General features: G+C 41.2%; 1 long non-coding RNA gene across 1 annotated transcript; it reads right to left on the reverse strand.

Annotated features, from left to right (window-relative positions):
* Nucleotides 1–3,604: 3,604 nt before the first annotated feature.
* Nucleotides 3,605–13,606, reverse strand: LOC144306386 (uncharacterized). The gene is made up of 3 exons (XR_013373452.1): nucleotides 13,358–13,606; nucleotides 6,150–6,241; nucleotides 3,605–3,793 (listed from the first exon to the last, which is right to left on the reverse strand). It is a non-coding gene; the product is annotated as an uncharacterized LOC144306386 (long non-coding RNA).
* Nucleotides 13,607–14,550: the final 944 nt, after the last annotated feature.

Genomic DNA, 14,550 nt, shown 5'->3' on the forward strand with positions numbered 1-14,550 from the left:
GCTTTCTCTCTGCCTTCAGGAGGCAGGGGATCTGGGATCAGCCAACACAGCTTCCTACCAGGAGACTGCTGCCAGCCCCTCCCCATCCCACACCACCACCACCACCGGAGGGCCTCAGCCCTTTCTCTGGGTCATTCCAGGGTGTATTCCCGATAGAAGGAATGGGATTTGTGTTCAGACCAGCCAATGAGAACATCAAGTGTGTGATCATGCCCATCTGATATCAGCCCCCGCGTGTGGTCCTGTCTACAGCTACACAGGGATTACAGGCAGTGTAAGATGGTTCCACTGTCATGCTCTTCTGAACTCAGAGAGAGCCAGTGTGGATTGGACAGATGCCTTCTCTGTACTGAGTCCCCAGGGAGAGTTCTTTCTGTAGGTCATGAGGAGGGAAGATTGAGCTGGCTGGCTGGATCTTCTCAAAACCTTCCAGAGCCCCTTGGGTGAAAGGAGCATTATAAGTTCAAAGGATGGCCATCAACTTATTTAAAGAAAAAAAAAAACCTTTCATCCTACACACGAGTTATAAATATTGAAAGCGGGATTGTTCCCACTTTTCTCTTTGTTCCCAGAGCAAAGACTCCATTGGAGTCAGAGGAAAGAACCTTCCGCATTTTGGCACAGAGGGAAGCCCTTGGTGCATTCCATTTTGTTTCTGGAATTGTGATATCCACTACCCCAGAGAGAGAGATTTTTTTTCCTTTATGGAATAGAATCCTTACTATTTTTCATACCAGTCCCGTGAGATAAAAAAAAAAAAAAAAAAAAAAAGAAGACTGACAAAAAACATTGAGGGTCTGAAATTTGACCTCACATTCTATTTGGGACAAGATGAATTATGTAGGAGAGATTTTACAGTGCTGTCTCTGACCCAAATAGTAAACGAATATCCTCCTTTCTTGCTCCCACTGCTTAAGCAAAAAACAGCTGTGCGCAGCATCTGGAAGAGTGGTTCCAACCTTGTTTCATCCTATTTGATTCCCACTGGCTTTTATGTTTTCCATAAATGATTGAAGAAAAGTTCTCAGTTGGAAATAGCAATAAAATCTTCCATAAATTCTTGGTTAGCACCAGCTTCAGGCAGCTCATTGGATTCTCACTCTGCATAGTCCCGGGGTCTGTGAAGGCTGGCTGGCCAGGATGAAAAGAGGGCCTGGATCCTGCCAAAGAGAAAGCCCCATGGCCAGCGTCTTCTCCTGGGCTCCTTTGGCAACCACAAAATACGCAGTTTCTCTTTCCAGCCACAGTACATTCCTTATGGCCTCTGTACATTCCTCTTTGTCTCAGAACTCGAACTTCTCCACCGATTGGATGAGGGTATCCACCTCTGAACCCTTAGGACAGTGCCAAGCCCGCAGTACACATTTATTATTTTATTATTATTATTATTATTAGCCATTCACTTAATATATAATAATGAAAACTATGCACATTTATTGACTGTGATAGGCATTCCACCTATTTGTGTTATTTAGTGTTTAAGACAGCCCTCTGATGTACATATTTTGACTTCATTTTATAAGAAAAAACGTAAAAGATTTGCAAATTTAAGCAATGGACCAGGGACTCTCTCATAAAGGGGGAAGCAGGGCTGTGCTCACCAGAACTTGTGCTCTTTCCAACATTCAACATAATCCAGTGGCAAGAGCTTTCTGGATGCTGGGGATTCAAGAGAGATGAGACAGAATTCAAATCTCAGACTGTGCATGCCACTTGCCATGACTTCCTCCTCAAGTGGTTGGTGATAAGGTTGTGGGAAGAATGTGATCAGAGAGCCACACCCCACTGTCTGTCGCCACCATCACCCCCCACCCCCATCGCCACCATCACCCCCCACCCTCACCCCTGAGGACAGTCTCCGGGTCCTCCTCATGTGCAAAGTGGCCTGCTCCTTCATGTTCCTGTGGCCATTGGAATCCTCTCCCTGCCTGGGTGTTGTGATGCTCTCGGCTTCATTTCTATCCATTGGTAAAACGAGAGCTCTACCCAGACCAATTGTCTGTCAAATGGGCTTGGAAAATTCATGTTTCTCTTGGACAAGAACCTTCTCAGAAAGCCTGACTGAAGGATTACTGTTCCCCAGAGTTCAGTTTCTGAAAACCGGAGAGAAAGGAAGCCAACAGACAACAAGCATTAACAAAAACTGTGAGAAAACCAACCCAAAGACTGAGCAGCACTTTGCGTCTTCTGATGAGCACCATTGTATCACATCTCCAGGGCCACATTGGGTGATAATTTGACTCCAACTATTAACTATGAAAGGGGACTTTGCAAATTTATAATTTCCAAAGGGGTGCTCGCTTCGGCAGCACATATACTATAATTTCCAAAGGGCACATCAGCCAATATTCTATAAATTTCTTAACTCCACTTCTTTCAATAAGGGGCTCTTTTTGTTCCCAAATGGGTCATTAGCTTTTTCCCCACTTTGATTAATTTAACTCATATTATCAACTGCTGCCAAAGGTTGTCCGAATGGATAGAAAACTTTAGACTCTTGCTTTCACATAGTCTTTCACTAGAAGAAATTCCGTCAACTGCAATAGTGTTTAAAGGACTTTAAATTGGTTTCCTGTGATATTCTCCAAAATTGGAATGAATTAAGAGTGTTTTGCATTTCCCACAGGATAGTTGCGACCTCACCACAAAAATTAGTGCCAAATTGCATCCAGTTGAGGCTCCTTTAATAACTCAATGCCACAATCTTACCCGACTCAAACCATAGTTCATCTATCCCAAATGTCTCCTTCCACTCTACCATTGCCTGTTGTTGTTTATTTTTTGGCCAAGAGAAGTTTACCTTCTGTTCTTTAGCAAAAGAGGCCAGAGTCATGGGTAGACAATTGCACCATCAAAACCGTAAATCCCATACAAGTCTCAGAAAGTAATGGAATGAAATCACTTAGGGACCTCTCCACGAATCCCAAAAATTTCTGAGATGTGTGGAAGGGGAAGGACAAATGTGAAAGTTAGAGCGTTTCCCACATGATAGATTGGGAACTGACCGTTTCTAAATGCTAGCTTCCAGAAAAGGGCAAAATGGGGAAACAGGGCTGAAAGGTTGTGTGTTGGGAAATTGTTTTTATATCAGGATTTCAACAGCCCTTTCAGATGTGCTGTGGCGAACAACAATAGCACATCTCCTATCGTATCGTGAATCCTGGAAGACAAAAATAAAATGTACCAGTTCTGCCTCTCCTGCCTGTACTCCTTTCCCCATCAATTTTCATGGAAATGCCAACAACTAATTTTCCAAGTCTACTGGAATATGGATCACATCTCCTCCTCTCAGTCTAAAGAGCTGGGCCATGGGAAGGGACAAGAAAGAAGCTAGCCTGGGAGGGAGAAAGAAAAGAGCCATGTCCACAAACATGGGTATCATGAGCTCTAGTTGTGGGAGCCAGTGAAAACGTCGTTAGGCCCAAATATAAATATTTTGCACCTTTCTGCCAGGCTCTGTAGTTTATTACAGGAAGCACGGTTTAGAAATTCACAGGCAAATGTTATAAATTTGAGAACATAAGTTGGACCCCTTCCCGTTCCAATAAGCAGTCACAGGTGTGGTTTTCATGAAATTGTATATTTAGGGAGGGAGTGGGAGGGAGGGAAGGGAGAGAATTGCATGTTCTAAGCACACTGTATTTGCATACACATTATGCATGTACCCAACACACACTCGTGCAAAGATGATTAAATATGTTCTGTGTTGGCAGGCTCTTGGCGTGTTTCTTTAAAGCAGGAATAGCAAATAGGTTCCTCTTGCATGCCAAATCCAATCAGGCTGTTTGAAGTGCTATGTCGAGAAGGATTCAGAGGTCATATCTGGGTTCAGTCAACCATTTTTATTTTGTGCCGACTATGTCCCAACACACAACATGCGGTTGCTACATTTTATTACTTTGGTGGCAGCGTGTGTTATACTCCCAGAGAGTTCAATACCACCCATGCCTCCTGCAGTGGTACAACCCAGCTGCCCCAAATTCCAGGCCTTGAGATCTGAGATAGGTCTAGAAAGAATGTAGTGAGCAATTAGCAATATCTGCCGAGAAATCACACCAGCATGAGAGGGCAGGAGTGGGGTGGGGTTGCAGTGCTTGTGTCGTAGATGAGTCATTTCTGCTGAAGAACCATCAAAAATACACTCATCTCTCCATTTTGCCAACTAACATGCTTTGTTCATGTGAACGATCCAGCATTTCGTTCATGTGAACGAAAGCATTTAGAGTTGGGACAGAGCGATGCAGTAGTAACAACAGAATAAAAGAACCATCCTCCATCAATACAATGGGAACAAGAGCATCATTTTGGTGGTCTTGAATGTTTGCTATCACTTTCATCAAAGACCAGGGCATATGGAAATTCTCTGTACTATGAATTTCATTTTTTTCTTTCTATAGCCAAGTACATGTTCACTTGGATATCCGTTAGCTATTCTTACAGGGTATTCACTGACATCCATTAAAGACTAGTGGGGAAGGAACTCAAGGTGTGTTTGTGGGTCATTCTACTGCCTTTGGCTGAGTCACATCCCTGGAGAGAACAAGGGTCTGTCCTGTCATGGAATTCCAGGTGAGGAACCTCCCAGCCAGCCTGCAGGCTGCAGGTCCTGTCTTCTCTACAATATTTGAGAGATGGTGGTTGAGCCATGACAAAGCAAGTTAAGACCATGCACATTGGAATATTCCATCCTTCTCTCAAACCTTTTATAGGTTCACCTGGGGAGTAAAGCAGGCAATCCCTGTCTAAGAAAGAGAAGGTATGGGGGTTCCCTGGGTGTCTCAGCGGTTTAGTGCCTGCCTTCTGCCCAGGACGTGATCCTGGAGTCCCACGATCAAGTCCCACATCGGGCATGGAGGAGCCTCCTTCTCCCTCTGCCTGTGTCTCTGCCTCTCTCTCTCTTTCTCTCTCTCTCTCATTCTCTCTCTGGGTCTCTCATTAATAAATAAATAAAATCTTTATAAAAAAAAAAGAAAGAGAAGGTTATGAACTAAACTTAATGGCAGGCTTTATCACCTGAGCCCATTAATAACTACAGATACTATAATTTCTTCTGCTTTTTTCCTAGACCTACTTAAATGTTGTAGGTGCAAAGAAGCCTAACAAATTATTAGAAATTCTCTTATTATGCTTTGTTGTATTTTGCATGACTGGGTCAGTTGAGTTGATGCTAGTTAGTCATGCGACAACCATTTGGCTCTGATTTCTGACCTCTGGGGCTGGGTTAGGATAAAAGGAAACATGCTAATGCTTTGAAAATGTACTTGTCAAATGTGCTTTTCCTTTGAAACAGCAGCTCCATTTCTAGCATATTTCCTAAAGAACCAATCAGAGGAGTGCACAGATAGGTAGGTACAAGAATGTTCATCACTGCTGCATTTATAATAGGAGAAAGCAGGAGGCAGAGAGAAGAAAGAGAAAACCACAGACAATCAGCAAGAAGGGGTTGGATAACTAAATCAAGACACATTCAGGTAGCTGGGTATAAAGTCATCTTGTAGAACTGTTTTTCTGATATGTGGAAATGTTTACAGTAGGTTCCTGAAAGGGAAAAAAGTCAGACTACACAAAGATGTGCCTCTGTCTAGGGGCCTGCAAATCATGGACCAAAAGGTGGTCTCTGGATTGGCAGCAGCATCGCCTGGGAGCTTGTTGGAATGCCAAGTCTCAGTGCCCACCCAGACCTCCCAAATCAAACCTGCGTTTGGGCAAGAACTCTAAAGGCTCTGAATGCACATTGCCATTTGCGCTGGTCTACACTACAGCCTGCTGTTCGCCTCTAAGGACATCTCCACAGGCCCATGGCATTGTGAGGAGGGAGAAAGCTCAACATACTGAGTTTTTCGCAAAGTTAAATAAATTTAATTTCTAGCACCGCTGTTTCTTCTGAGATCATAATCTTGCTTTTATGGGGTTAAACTCCTTTCTTGTATCCAGTGGGGGTGGGGATTTGAGGATGGTAGGTTTTGTTTGTTGTTTTGCGGCTGCTTCAGTGGCCTTGGTTGGCAAAATAAACAGGCGGTATGGTAATCCTATGTGTTGTTTTGGAAATGTTACTAGGAAATCTGGGAATCATGATGAATGCTAACATACACTGCTCTCAAGTAAAATAGTATGTGTGGGTGTGTGGTTTAGGGGTGTGTGTAAATTACCTGTAAACCATGGTTCCCTTTGGAACGTGGGACCGTTGACGTTTCCAGTGTTTTCTTCTCTTCGGAGTTGTCCAAGTTTTCAGCATTTGGCACTAAAAAGATAAATGGCGGTTAAAGCTGGAGGAGCCTGCAGAAGGCAGATGTGTGGTCTCCATAGCTTAGAAGTTACAACCCCCGATGCAATGATAATGCACATGGACTGTGGACCCACTCAGCCTGGTTTCCAGGCCCAGTGCCACCTTGGTCAGGTCCAAGGCCAAAAATTTTGTGTCCTCGATTATGTCCTTGAGTCTTCGGTTCTTTCTCTATAAGATGGATGATGGTAGTAATAGAACCTCATTCTAGGGTGGTTGTGAGGCCCAAGTGAATTAGCATCTCTAGTATTTCACCAGGATTGCTGAAACAAACTAGCACCACCTGGGTGGTTTAAAAAACAATACAAATTTAGTCCTTCACACTTCTGAGGGCCAGAAGTCCAAAATCAAGGGGTTGGCTTGGCCCTGCCCCATCTGAAGCTTCTAGAAGAGAATCCATCCTGACCTCCTCCAGTGTCTGGTGGCTCCAGACTTACTCCAATCACTGCCTAGCCTCCACACAGACTTCTCTGCTCTACATGTGTGTTCTTCTTCTGTCTCTTACAAGAATTCCTGTTATTGGATTTAGGGCTCACGTGGGTCATCCAGGAGGATCCATCTTGAGAGCCTCAACTTAGCTACATCTGCAAAGACGCTTTTTCCAGATAAGGTCACATGTACAGGTACTAGGGCTTAAGAAATAGAGATATCTTTCTAGGGGAGTAGGGCACCGTTCACCCCACTACAGCACGTATAATCCAACTTAAAATAGCACACAACACATAATATAGTGTAGTCTTTGTCTCATTTCCATTCTCTGGGAAGCTTTTGTTTTTGTTGTTGTTGTTGTTTTGTTTTGTTTTGTTTTGTTTTTCTGGGAAGCTTTTGTTACAGAATTTTCTCTATAGTTTCTTGCTTGGATAGAAGCCTCTTGCTTTCCACTTTCCAACCCAATCGAATTATTATTACTAAAGATGTCCATCACAAAAACCATTGTTAATAAGAGGCTGAGCATTTTGGTTCACCATGGTTGCCACTGAAAATAAGAAGAGAGGCTGAGGAAAACAGCGTCAAGTCCTAACAGATAAAAGATTCAGTAAAAGTGAACCCACAGAGCTGTTTTAACCTACAGAATTCCATCTGTCTTTATTTCTCTCAACAGCCATCTTGCATTAGTTTAACAAATCATATTCCCCACAGGGTATGGGGCATGAGCTGACGTTAGGCATGGGACAGTTTGTCTTTCAGGACAGCCTTTCACAAGGGCACCCTTCCAAGGGCCCAGGGGGACAACCACATCTCCCAAGTGGTCGTCCAGACCTGCTGGGAGCCTAGCGCTGGCTCTCCAGACTCTGGGGACAGATCGCTATCCTCACCACTAAATATCTCCCCTCTGCTTCCAAAGGCTGAACGAATAATATTTCCTTGCGTTAGGTCAATGTAAGCAAAGTATTGGGCCTCTGATAGGAGCACAGGTTTTGTTGAATGAGTGAATAAATGAATGAATGAATGAATATGTTTGTGATTTTGAGAGAGTCAAACTCTAGAATCCAAGGAATAGTTTCATCAGACAAGTCATGTACATTCTTCAAATATATAAGTCCACCTCCCATTCCACACCCCTACCTATGAGGGGTTTCTCTAAATGGGAAACCAGACTGGCCAGAGGGAGCCCCATTTCTGCTACTTGCCATGGTGAGTCCTGCCCTGGGATGCATTGATAGAATCAGCACTAAAGGGAGGATCCTACCATAGGCTTCTTGAGTGTACGTGGGAGGGACCTAATCACCCTCTGGCTGCTGCCCCACTGTGGGTCCTCCTGCTTCCAGGGTAGAAGCCAGCCTCACCTCCTCACGGCATCATACAAGGCAGCCACAAGACAGACTCCTTCCCAAAGCCTACCCAGGCAGCTTCCAACCTCAGAATTGCAAATCCAGGCCACAAGTTGCTTTTCAGAGAGCCCATGTAGACCTTTCTTTATACATATTCAAGGACACATTTGCAGCTCTTCCTGGTTGGCAGGAGAAGCAACATGCTCAAGCTCAATCATCCTTTTTCCAGCAACAATTCAAACCCAGCTCCCTAACACTTAGCCCATAAAATGGTCATCTCCATATGCTCACATAGGGGGTGTGAAGCTGTCATTTGGATATTTCAGACTGAAAATAATTATAGCCTCCTGAAAAATTCAGTCGACTAAGGCAGAAGCCTATGTTGCTGTTACCTGGATTAGCAAGAAAATGGGTTCAGTTCTTCCTTCAATCTGCAACCACCAACGGAAAAAGTTTCGAGTGATATCCTTGCTGTTAGTTCTGCCTTTCTCTTGTGGGCTCTGGAGTTAAGCTCGTTCAGCAGTGAAACCATTCCAAAAGCATCCGTAAGTAGATTTTTCCAAATAATTAGAACCAACAGCAATTCCAAGAGTTTCACAACTGCCCCGTGGAATGGGGTGTTTGGCCAATGTTGTTACAACCCATTACCACAGTGGTGTTTTTATTTCAAGGCTACAGGCAGGCTTTGTAAGAATGTGAAAATCAATACAAAAGGTTTGTCGGGGGTGACATGTTTGTTAATGTTTTATTGATTATGCTATTGGTTGTAAATTTTCTAACTTAATACAGCTCAAGATTTTTTTTTTTTTGCAGTAAAAGACAGAGGTTATTTAATTAACTGGCAACTTAATGCAAAAGTACTAACATGACACATTGTGACTGCTTCAAAGTGACACCCAATTCATCACTCTCCAAGTGGGCATGATGTTACACACACACACACACACACACACACACACACACAGAAGGACATTATGCCACTGAAAGAATTGCACAAGAGAATGTTGATATAAAACGAAATCATCTGGGGATCCCTGGGTGGCACAGCAGTTTGGCGCCTGCCTTTGGCCCAGGGCGCGATCCTGGAAACCCGGGATCGAATCCCACATCAGGCTCCCGGTGCATGGAGCCTGCTTCTCCCTCTGCCTATGTCTCTGCCTCTCTCTCTCTCTCTGTGACTATCATAAATAAAAAAAAAAAAGTCTTAAGAAAAAAAAAATGAAATCATCTATACACACACTTAATACTAAAAGAATTTGGCAGGGTATACTTCATAGTAAAAGAAAGGCTAAACAAGCATATAGCTGTTTTCTTTATAAAAGGAAGTTAAGAACAGGATCTGTAAAAGCTAAGCAGAATTACACACGCCCATCATTCAGTCATCATTTGTAGAAAATTCGTGATCACACTCTGTATCGAGACTGAAAACACTGTGACTTAACCTAATGATCTTGTGAAATCACAGTTATTTATTTTATGTATCTAAGAAATCACATACATTCAGTCCAACAATGGTCTATGTTACTCTTTCCCAGGACTGTTAGGTCCATTCTGTATGTACTGTATATTCACGATGCTAAGGTCCTGCCCAAAACTGACTTTATGTTCTTCTCTATCACCTGAGTTCTCATTATCTGCTTAGATCAGTGGCCGAAGTACAACATTGTTAGACTCAAAGCATTTTCCAGTGAACCATGAGTGAAACAAACCTGTCTCTCTTCAAATACAAATCCTTTAGGAAGGGAAACACAGGTCACTTAGTTTTTGTTTTGTTTTGTTTTGTTTTTTTAATTGCCCTCCTTAATCCCCATCACCTACTTCACCCATCCCCCCTACCCACCTCTCCTCTGGTGACCATCAGTTTGTTTTCTTGGTTAAGGGATGTTTCTTGGTTTGCCTCTCTGTCTCCTTTTTTTCCCTTTGCTCGTTTGTTTTGTGTCTTAAATTCCACGGATGAGTGGAATCATATGGTATTTGTCTTTCTCTGACTTATTTTGCTTAGTTAGCATCATACTCTAGCTCCATCCAGGTTGCTGCAAATGGCAAGATTTCATCCTTTTTATGGCTGAATAATATTCTAGTGCTTGTGTGTGTGTGTGTGTGTGTGTGTGTGTGTGTGTGTGTCACATCTTCTTTACCCATTCATCAGTTGATGGATACTCGGGCCGTTTCCATAGTTTGGCTATTGTAGATAATGCTGCTATAAACATCAAGGTGCATATATCCCTTTGAATTAGTCTTCTTTTTGTGGGGAGAAGGGGACAAATACCAGGAGTGAAATTTCTAGATCATAGCGTAGTTCTATTTTTAATTTTATGAGGCATCTCCATACTGTTTTCCATAGTGGCTACACTAGTTTGCAGTCCTACCAACAGTTCACCAGGGTTCCTTTTTCTCCACATCCCCACCAACACTTGCTGTTCCTTGTATCCTTTATTTTAGCCATTCTGACAGGTGTGAGGTGATATCTCATTGTAGTTTTGATTTGCATTTCCCTGATGAGCAATATTGAGCATGTTTTCATGTGTCTTTTGGCCATCTGGTCCTCTTTGGAGAAATGTCTATTCATGTTCCATTTTTTAACTGGATTGTTTGGTTTTTAGAAATTGAGTTGCATCAGTTCTTTGCATGTTTTGGATACTAACTCTTTATCAGATACGTCATTGCAAATATCTTCTCCCATTCCATAGGTTATCTTTTAGTTTTGTTAATTGTTTCCTTTGCTGTGCAGAAGCTTCTTATTTTGATGTAGTCCCAATAGTTTATTTTTGCTTTTACTTCCCTTGCCTCAGGAGATGTAGCTAGAAACATTTTGCTACAGCCAACGTCACAGAGATTACTGCCTGTGCTCTCTTCAAGGATTTTCATGACTTCAGGTCTCACATTTAGACCTTAACCCAGTCTGAGATTAATTTTGTGTATGATGAAAGAAAGTGGTCTGGTTTCATTATTTTGCATGTGGCCATCCAGTTTTCCCAATACCATTTGTTTTTTGTTTTGTTTGTTTGGCTTTGTTTAAAGAGTGAGTACAAGAGCCGGGAGCAGGAGGAAAAGAAGGAGAGAGAGAATCTTAAGACTCTCTGCTGAGTACAAAGCCTGACTTGAGGCTTGGTATCACCACCCTGAGATCATGACCTGAGCTGAAATCAAGGGTCAAATCAGCCTCTAAACCGACTGAGCCACCCAGGAACCACCACCCCCGTGTCCCCCACCAAACACCATCATTTTTCCCATTGGATATTATTTCCTGTTTTGTAGAAGATTAATTGACCACATAATTGTGGACCTATTTCTGGGTTTTCTATTCTATTCTGTTGATATATGTGTCTATTTTCAGTTCAGTACCATATTGTTTTAATTACTACTGCTTTGTAATATTACTTAAAGTCTGGAATCATGATGCTTCCAGTTTTTTTTTTTTTTTTTTTTTGATGCTTCCAGTTTTATTTGTCTTTTTCAAGATTGCTTTGGCTATTCAAGTTCTTGAATACATACTTTTAGGATTGTTTGTTCTATTTCTGTGGAAAATAATATTGGTATTTTGAAAGGGATTGCATTAAATCGTAGATTGCTTTGGGTGGTATAAACATTTTAACAGTTTTTGTTCTTCTAATCCATGAGTGTGGAGTGTTCTTCCATGTCTTTGCATCTTGAATTTATTTCATCAGTGGTTTCTAGTATTCAGAGTACAGGTCTTTCACCTTCCTGGTTAAGTTTGTTCATAGATATTTTATTGTTTTGGTGAAATTGTAAATGGGTTGTTTTCTTAATTTCATTTGCTGCTACTTCATTATTATTGTATAGGAACACAACTGATTTCTATACATTGATTTTGTGTCCTGCAACTTGACTGAATTCATTTATCAGTTCTAGTAGTTTTTTTCCTAGATCTGGATATCTGTTTCCTCTCCCTAATTTCCCTTGTTTACCTTCCCCCACTATAAGCTCTGACACACAATATTATATTTTTTGCAGCATTCCCAGAATTACATCAGGGCATTCCACTGATGTCTGCCACAATCGAACTCTGCTTTCACATGTGCCAAGATGTGACATTGCCTCTAAAGTCATAAAAAGCACAGTGTGGCTGGTAAACATCTATTTCAGTCCTGATTGTTTTCCACACTAATAGCTAAACTGGCATTAATTTTTTTTAATCTTCTTCCAAACTCCTTTCCTCAGGAAATGATTTAAATCACTGTTTTGTAGTCACAAAAGCCTCTTGAATCACCATCTCTTTCAAGAAATTGTAAAGATTCTCATGGATCCGCTTCAATTAAGCAATGATTTCCTCAGAAGAAGGGAGAAGGGAAGAATTACTATTCTGAGCACTCATTTCCCCAATTACCGTCAGTGGCTTGTCCCTTTACCTGCCAGGTTAATAACCAGCCTGTTTTATCACCCGCCGTATATATATATAAACCCTCCTTATCTGGTAATTACCTTTCCCCAATCTCTCTGTTTTTTTTTTTTTTTAATTCTTTTTAACATATCTTTTCAGGCCTTTTCAAACTTTCTAAAGGAATCCTTGTGTGAATGTTTCAAAACCTCCTTACATTTCAAATCTTACATAAGCTCTCCCAAATTCTCAACACTAATTGTCAATTAATAAGAAATTTCACCAAGGCATGAGTTTTTTTCTTTTCCACTAACTGAAAAGTCTCCCACGGTGGCTTCCTAAAATATTTGGAAAACAATTTTCAAATGGAAATTATTCTATAAATACATAGCCATGAAACCAGATTCTCCTTGGGCTTGACCTGGTCTTGGTTGTGTGTTAACACTTCCTGGAAAGGGTCTTTTCTTTCTCTTTGGATAGCTTTGTGCCCTTTTATGGTAAGTTTAAAAAAAAAAAACACTAGAATTTTAAAATATACCTCTTAGGGATTCATATGGATGAGATAAAGCCATGTATACACATTTAAAGAACAACATTAGGAACACAAGATTTTAGATGTTCTTTCCTTGGGTAGATACAGAGAGACGTGTTATCCTGGGGATGGTGACACAGAGAAAGTCATGGTCGAGGTCCTAGTTTTACACTGGCTGATGAGTTCACATGTGCTTATTAAGTAAACATGAACAAATGAATGAGAATATACATGGAACCATATTTAAATTGAGCCATAACCAAGATTATAATTAATCCAAATCTGCACAGTTGATGCCATAAAGATAAAGCAAAGAAAAATAAATACATAGGCAAGATCTTAATTTCTAGCACTAACAAATTACCCTCCAAAATGGCAGTACAACTATACACCCTGCATGGTGTTTTTTCCCTATTTCTCTTTAAGCTTACCGGCACATTATGGAACATGTGATCTCCTAGTTTTGATTTCAGTATTCCTGATGAGGGAAGAGTGGAGCCAATTTTCATATGCTTACTGGTCACTTTTACTTCCTCTTCTGTGACTTGATGTACATATCACCCGCTTTTCTACACTTCAAGAAACTGAGGTTTTATTAACTTAAGCAGACTTCAACTTCCAGTCTTGATAGAATTGCAAATGCAAAACTGTGATACCCCAGAGAAAGGATCCATAAGGTGAGCCCTGAAACATAAATGGTTGGTCAACATCACACACAGATATACTCTGGATACCAGTCGTTTGTCCTGTTTCATGAAGGCAAACGTAGTCCTCTGGTCTCCAGGTTATGTCTTGTAATACAGAAGTTTTCATTTTGATATTGTTAAATTTGTGTATGTTGACTTCTATAGGTCGGTATTCTCAGTCTCCTTCAGAAGGTGCCCCCTATGCAGAGTTATAAACAAAGTCACATATTTCTTCATATAACCTTAAAAATTATGCCTATAGTACATCCTGATTGTATTTTTATAACCAGTGTAAAGTAAGGCGATTACTCTTCATGAAATGAAAGCCAGTACTCATGATACCATTTCTTTAAAAATCTAGAAGAGTGTAATCTGTGGAGGGAACATGCAGTCACGGAATGTGAGAGATACAAAGACCAAAAAAAAAAAAAAAAAAGAGAGAATACTCTGTTCAATGTCCAGTGTTTCAGGTAAGGAACTAGGGGGGAAGGCCACCCCGTAGGGAAGCAGTAGAATCAGAAATCAAACACAGGCTGCCTGTGGCCCAGCTCAGAGTTCCTGTAGACCATAGTGCCTCTTCTGAAGACATTCCTCCAATATCACTTGAATGTACTTCCTGGATCCCACACTCACTTATTAAACTAGTTAAAAGAACCATTCTAGTTATTCTAGTATGCATCCCTGCACTGAGTGTGCGTGTGCATGTGTGTGCATGCATGCATGTATGTGTGCTCACATACGTGTGAATGCGTATTTGTTTGTCACAAAAACTTTTTGTATTACACTACTTCACTTAAATTTATGTTTATTGAGTTTCAAGCCCCCTAAGTGAAAATGATCAACTGCGTTTGATTTAAATAGAATAATTTTCAGTAATTTGTTTGAAATAGAATAAGAACATAATTCCTGGAGACATAAATTTTTTTAACTAATCAAGG

This window comes from Canis aureus, chromosome 37 (assembly GCF_053574225.1).
Source record: "Canis aureus isolate CA01 chromosome 37, VMU_Caureus_v.1.0, whole genome shotgun sequence".
Classification (NCBI taxonomy): domain Eukaryota; kingdom Metazoa; phylum Chordata; class Mammalia; order Carnivora; family Canidae; genus Canis; species Canis aureus.